We start from the raw sequence: 7,189 nt of genomic DNA, 5'->3' as shown, positions 1-7,189 counted from the left end.
GGGGATGCCTCCCAGTTAGGCTACTCAGGGGTCAGGGACCCACTTGAGCAGGCAGTCTGTCCGTTTTCAGATCTCAACCTCCATGCTGGGAGATCCACTGCTCTCTTCAAGGCTGTCAGACAGGGGCATTTACCTCTGTCGAGGTTTCTGCTGCTTTCTGTTTAGCTATGCCCTTTCCCCAGAGGAGGAGTCTACAGAGGTAGGCCGGCCTCCTTGAGCTGTGGTGGGCTCCACCCAATTCGAGCTTCCCAGGGGCTTTGTTTACCTACTTAAGCCTCAGCAATGGCAGGCGCCCCTCCCCCAGCCTCACTGTGGCCTTGCAGTTAGATCTCAGACTGCTGTGCTAGCAATGAGGGAGGCTCCATGGGCCTGGGACCCTCTGGGCCAGGTGTGGAATATAATCCCCTGGTGTGCCGTTTACGAAGACCGTTGGTAAAGTACAGTATTAGGGTGGGAGTTACCCGATTTTCCAGGTGTTGTCTGTCTCAATTTCCTTTATCTAGGAAAGGGAATTCCCTTCCCCCTTGTGCTTCCCAGGTGAGGCTACGCCTCGCTCTGCTTCAGCTCTTGCTGGTCAGGCTGCACCCGCGGACCAGTGGCAACTGTCTGACATGACACGCCCCAGTGAGATGAACCCAGTACCTCAGTTGAAAATGCAGAAATCACCCGTCTTCTGTGTCACTCATGCTGGGAGCTGGAGGCTGAAGCTGTTCCTATTCGGCCATCTTGGGTGTGTCCCTGCTGTTTTCTTTTCATCCCATCTTACTAGGTGGTTCATGACATGATTTGTCCCATTATTGGTTATATTCACTTTGGTCACCTGACTAAGAAGGTTTTTGTGAGGATTTTCACTTGTGAATTAACTTTTTGAAATAATGTAAATGCTCTCATTTAAAATTGAAGCTTTCAATTTACTTATTAAGCATAAATATGGATTCATGGATTTCTATTTTATTCAAAGAATTAAAACGTATTATTCCCACTCGTTGCTTTGATACACAAACTGTCCCAGGTTTCTCTAGTTCTTTAAGACATACTCCATTTTTTTGTTGTTTTTTTTGTCACGTGTCTGTGTTTTGAGCACGTTTTTACTTTCTATCTCAAGTGTTTCCAGACTTATTTTGTCTTTTCTCTTCTCCAGTCGAGAAGCAGCCATTTCCCCAAGAATCAGACATGTTTAGAAACCAAGATAAGTGTGCTAGCTGTGCTCCTAGTTATTGAGATATCACTAATTCTAGGCTCTCTGACCGAACAGAGCTAAGGAATATATTTATGTGTACACACACAGAGACATACAATTTGAACATTTATTTATTTGTATATCTATTCTTGTTTACTAAAATCATGAATATTCTAATTCAACACCAGGAGATTTATTCTGGATTTTCCCTTTCACTGTTTGCAAATGAGAAACCTTCTTTCATTATTCTTAATATCTGTACCTATTTGATCAATTGCTCTGATGTAAATAATTTGCCATTGTCACACCATCATGTCTCTTTCATAGCTGTTCTACTTAACACATCATGCTCAGAAACTCCTGGTATGAAGGCCCTACTCAACCAGCTCAGACACTGACAATCTCACTGAGTCTGGCCTGAATATTGATATCTCTCTCAATCTGTTGTCTTCGTATGACTTGCACTAGATCACCCTCTACACGGAATTCCTTCTCCCTCACTCAGCTCTGACTCCATGCCAGGTGGCTCTCCCATGTGAACCTGTTTTCCATTTTGCCTGGGGTCTCTTAATTCTGGGCCATCACAGCTCCCAGTCACCCAACCAGATGTGGATGCCCACCTAACCCTGACCTAATGGCTTTCGAAGTTAAATGTTCAAGAAAAGAAGAAAACCAAACAAAGTGGAGTCAGGAGCAGGAGAGGGAGGAAAGGAAGAGTAAGATTCAGAATTTGCAACATCAAAAATAAGTATGAGGGAAAGACTTCATTATAGTATGTAATTTACTTATACAGAGTTTGATTTTAAAAGTTAAAATTACAAATCCTGACCCATACTCTAGAATTCTGGTAAAGCAATGGCTTCAGAGATATAGTATATGTATCAGGCAATGACTATGGAATTCTTCTTGGAGTATTATTACTTAAGTATCATGCTAATTATTCATAGAAAAAAGTTTATATAGTTTCCTTCATCCTCTTCCTTTTCACCTTCTCTTTGAAACTGGTCTTCTTTAAACATTTTCTGATTTTCTCCCTTAAAATTTGTATTTAGGTTTAATTTATTGTTAACAGTGACCTAACATGTCAAACTGGTGCTAAATGCATTTACTCAAGTATCAATCTATTGATTCAACAGTTGCAAGGCCAAGAGTAGACTAGCCTAGAACAAATCTGAAGTCTCCAAGTGTGTCCGTTCAACTGCTATTTGAGAGAAATTTAAGAAAGTCAAGCTTGAGAAAAATAACAAGTAAATAACTTCACTTTCTTAGAAGTGTTTAAATGGATATTGAAGAACTCTTCAAGGCACATTAGTTTTCTACTTAGAAAGTAGATTTGATTGTTTGTAAATGTAGGTTTTTATATTCTTTTATATTCAACACCACTAGATTTCTGGAGTATGTGGTTGCATCTTGGATAGTTAAAAATAAATCTTGTCTATAGTTTACTCAGGAGAATAAATCTAATTTCTAAGCAGTAACTAAGCAGTGCTACCAGAAAACCTTCCACCCCAGTACTTTAAGAAATGATATGAAGGCAATGGCGGAAAAACAATGAATGGAAAGTTTAAAAAATAATATCTAAGACACACACTAAATGCCAGATGTTGATGATTGCTCCATCAAATATGATGGATATTTTTGATGTTTAATTTTACTTATTTTCTTTATTCTAAGAACTAGGAAGTCAGCCTCTTATTTAAAAAAAAAGAAACATTTAATCAGTACAGATATAAATGTCTATGTACTATCATAACTTGTTCAAGAGCTGAATTAAATGAAATGAAATGTGTACTACTTCCACTCTATGAACTCCTCTTAGCTATCTCACAGACTTGTTACAAAGATTAAATAACTTCCATATAGGGATATATATAATATAATCATATATGTATATAATATATAATTATATATGATGTATATAATTGTTATATATACGGATGTTTATATATATATATATATATATACACACACACACACATTTATTTATTTATTTATTTATTGCACTTAGAACAGTGCTGGGGCAGGACAAGCATTGTCTATTATTATTTTCCCTGTCAGAGCAGCTGACTTCTGCCTTTCATTTTATTTTCTTTCCTTTGGCAAATATAAATTTTCTAACCGCCTGTCCCACTATCCTACAGCATAGTTGGTTCATCCTTCTGGATTCCAATAATTATCCTATTCAGAGTGAATTCTCAAAATGTTTAAAGTTTAAATACTATTGAAACACTAAAAAGATGTAGACATTCAAAAGATTTTGGTGGTAAATGAAGCCACTCTGTTTTCTTGTGAAAACACCATGATTCAGGTGATGAATTCTTCTTCCCTTCCAGCTTTTTCTTTCTTCTCCATGTCCTCTCACTCCACCTTCAATAAATTCTTGTAATTTTTCATTATGTTTCAAAAAATATTTCTGTCAGCTTGAAGACAAGACAGAGCCTGCTTTATAATTGTGCTAGGCTTTAAGAAGTACCTAGAAAACAGGCTGAGATAATCTACAGACTCATGTCCCCCAAAAGAGAGATGAAAACCAGTTCACAAGAGAGAACAACGAACTGCCTGAATAACTGGGCTCTCTGGGAGTATGCAAAGTTTAGAAAAAGACATACAAGTCAAAAACCAAGGCAGAGATACTTTAAATATAACCTAAATTAGTGCTTACATATAAAATTTGTTTGCATCCTTTCATCTAGGAAAGGTAGAAGTTGGCCTGGATAATTAGCCCTCTTCCCACTTTGGAATCCTACAATTATGTGATCATAAACATGCTTTTTTTTTTTTTTTTTTTTTTTAATTCTTAGCAATGAAGACAGTAAGTCTAGCTCTGAAGCACAAAATTAATGTCATTATTACAAGCAGGATGGCCATAATTAAAGAAAAATTATAATCTTTCTTTCCCTTTGTAAAAAATTATAGATTGGGTGATGAAAGAATAGAAGATTAGCTTTTGAAAAGTCTTAGTGCTGATCTATCCTGCTAATTTCAAATTAGAAGCTTTTGAATAATTTTGAATGGGGATATTTGAAAGTAGCCATTTTATAATAAAATGCTCTTGTCTTAATGATAAAGTTAAACATTATTCCATTTTCTATCATACTGAGATAATTAAAATCTTTAGAGCAATGCATGGAATGTAGATTTGACTTGATTATTTTGAATTCAAAAATTACTAACTGAAATCCCTAAGGGAAAATTGTAATTTTAGTTATCTCTTGCTTCCGTTTTGTGTTTATCTTACACACTCAACTTGAGTGGTTTTGATGTTTAACTAAGCAATTGTATGTGAGAAATAAATACTCAATGTCAAGCCGGAGAAACCATGACAAATCCATTAGTATTTATCTTTTGAAAATATTTGTTCACATAATTTTCTGTTTTATTGCTTTTCATTTTAGAACAAACTAAAATTCATACAAAAACTCATTAGGGATGTGTAACAGTTCTTATCATTTGACTTGACGTAGTCAATAAAAGTTCTTGCAAATGTATATGGTTATTTTGTCATAGTCTTAGAAATATCTATGCAAACAATGACACTTGCTTACTCTTTTAATCACTAATTATATCTTGTCTCATTTAAAAATAAACAGGATGTAGACAATCTCATGTAGAAGTTAGATGAACCCATCATGATAGTTGTGTCCAATTTTCTATTTATTTTGTATGTGCATTTTACAGTCAGATTAAAGCTGCAGTGAGGTTCTTTGAAGTGAAGAATATTTCTTCTCTATTTACTAGAAAAGATAAGATACATATGGTAAGTATTGAGGAGAATAAATAACTACATCATTTAAAAATAACAGTACAGTTTTATTGCAATGAAGAACTACAAAAACCGCCACATCCTCCTTGTTCCTATCTATCTCCGCAAATGAAAAGGATATGCTGAATTAGAATTTACAACAATACACTTTTTAATATTAGACTTAGCATACAGAACACTATGAAGAAGTAATAGGCCTTTACTTGAGCAGTTGAGATGGACTGAGATGAGGTATAATTTTTAGTACTCTATCCCTGTGGAATGTTGAGATTACGTGGTTAAAAAATCAACTTTATGCGGTAGTGAATATCTAGATGTCTATCCTTTTATTTCCTTCTATCACATCAATAAAGATTGTTTTTAACTATTTCAAATCCATGGCAACTCAAAATAGCACTATGCATCCATAACATTTACCTCTCTGTAACAGAGGACCACACTTGAAATTGTATTTTTAAAGCAATCTTGACAATTCCATGTTGTCTGGCAGAAAATGACCCTCAATGAAATTAATACTTTCATTGTCATATGACTTCTTATTGCAGAGGTTCATAAATTTATCTTAATCATTTTGCTGTGATTGACTAATCTAATCTTTTACAAATTTGAAATGTTTCTGCGAGCACTTCTCTGATCTCTCTTCTTCATTTCTTAAGGCGATTTTTAATTTCATGCAACTTAAGGCAATGGACAGATTGGAATGAAGTGTCAGTGGTTTACATTTGTAAACCTTGTGGAAGCATTATTTTAATGAGTTGAAAAATTCTGGAATTTGGGCCTTCATGAAGATATTGCATATTGGTTGATTATTGGTATTTTTTTCTTCTTTGAGACGAAGTTTCAATATTGTTGTCCAAGCTGGAGTGCAGTGTCATAATCTGGGCTCACTGCAACCTCTGCCTCCCGGGTTCAAGAGATTCTTCTGCCTCAGCCTCCTGAGTAGCTGGGATTGCAGGTGCCTGCCACCATGCCTGGTTAATTTTTGTATTTTTAGTAGAGACAGGGGTTCACCATGTTGGCCAGGCTGATCTCGAACTACTGACTTCAGGTAATCCACCTGCCTCGGCCTCTCAAAGTGTTGGGATTACAGGGGTGAGCCACTGCTCCTGGCATAATTACTGGTTATTTTTAAAAAAAATTTCCCCTGAGAATTTTCTTTTGAGTCTTATTTTTGCAAGCATGAATTTATCTGATAAGAAAATTTTAAGTTAGCAAAAAAAATTTTGTTCTTATAATCCTAGAAATTAATTATTGTTAAGTAACCCTTTAAACAATATTCAGAAGACTCACATGACTCCCACTTTTTTCTCAATGCCATTAAGTATTATTTCAGATATTATGGTTTCCAGAGGTCTAATTCTGGAGACACTGAGTATGCTATAATTTTTTGTTCTTCAATTCTATGTGCAGAATGGAGATATCTTATTGACTGTGTTTATGTAGGTGTGTAATAAAGAAAAATAGTCACAAACCCATAAGTTATCAACTTCTCTTGTACAATGTACTCTTTATGTCTGTAGATATTCAAATATATAACCCAATAAAACTGTTGGATATGAAATGACGTGTAGATTTAATGAGCTTTTCTATTTTGTGCTCTATTGAGCTCATTAATGTTGTTTGTTTTCTTAATGTGAAAAACATTGCTCGTGGATGTGCTTCTTTGGTTTCTTGAGTCACACAATAACATGATCTTACATTCGATTGTATTTCCTTGAACTCACTAAAACGGTAAATGTGTTTCAGTTAAAAGGAATTATCTTATATCTTTCTAATCAGTTACATAGAAGTGATGATGGATCATTTTAACATCACATGTACTAAAACTAAAACAATCCATAATTACTCATTACATTTCCTAAAACCCTTTTATTTTCTCAGTGGTACATGAAAGAATTCTTCATAGGACATTGGTGAACACCTTTAATCTTAATAATCATATTTATTTTAATAATCACATTTTAATTTTACATATACATAGAAAATATAACTGGTACAAAATACTAATGACTAAATTGATGTTAATATTTAGGACAAATCTATGAAAAAGTGGTTCATTTAAGATTGATTAAAAGAAAACATTAAGTAAACTAGTGGTACCCATTCAGATTGTATATAAAACATTTTGAAGATAAAATGCAAATAACAGAAACTTGAAAAATCACTGAACTAAATAAAAAAAGATTTTGGAAGATAAATCTAATAGTCTAATGAATGCAATATTGGCCTTACCATATTATTGATAA

The 7,189-nt window shown here is 34.6% G+C and overlaps 1 long non-coding RNA gene across 3 annotated transcripts in view; it reads right to left on the bottom strand.

Annotated features, from left to right (window-relative positions):
* Positions 1-4,569: 4,569 nt before the first annotated feature.
* Positions 4,570-7,189, bottom strand: part of LOC108526187 (uncharacterized) — a 62,585-nt gene continuing 59,965 nt past the window's right edge. For all 3 annotated transcript variants that reach the window (XR_001884456.1, XR_001884455.1, XR_001884454.1), the window contains one exon: positions 4,570-4,914. This is a non-coding gene — a long non-coding RNA (uncharacterized LOC108526187). The remainder of the gene's footprint in view (positions 4,915-7,189) is intronic.

This window comes from Rhinopithecus bieti, unplaced genomic scaffold (assembly GCF_001698545.2).
Source record: "Rhinopithecus bieti isolate Rb0 unplaced genomic scaffold, ASM169854v2 scaffold_2917, whole genome shotgun sequence".
NCBI classification, from domain to species: domain Eukaryota; kingdom Metazoa; phylum Chordata; class Mammalia; order Primates; family Cercopithecidae; genus Rhinopithecus; species Rhinopithecus bieti.
Note: the sequence above shows the minus strand (reverse complement) of the source record. Positions and strands in the feature narration are given on the sequence as shown.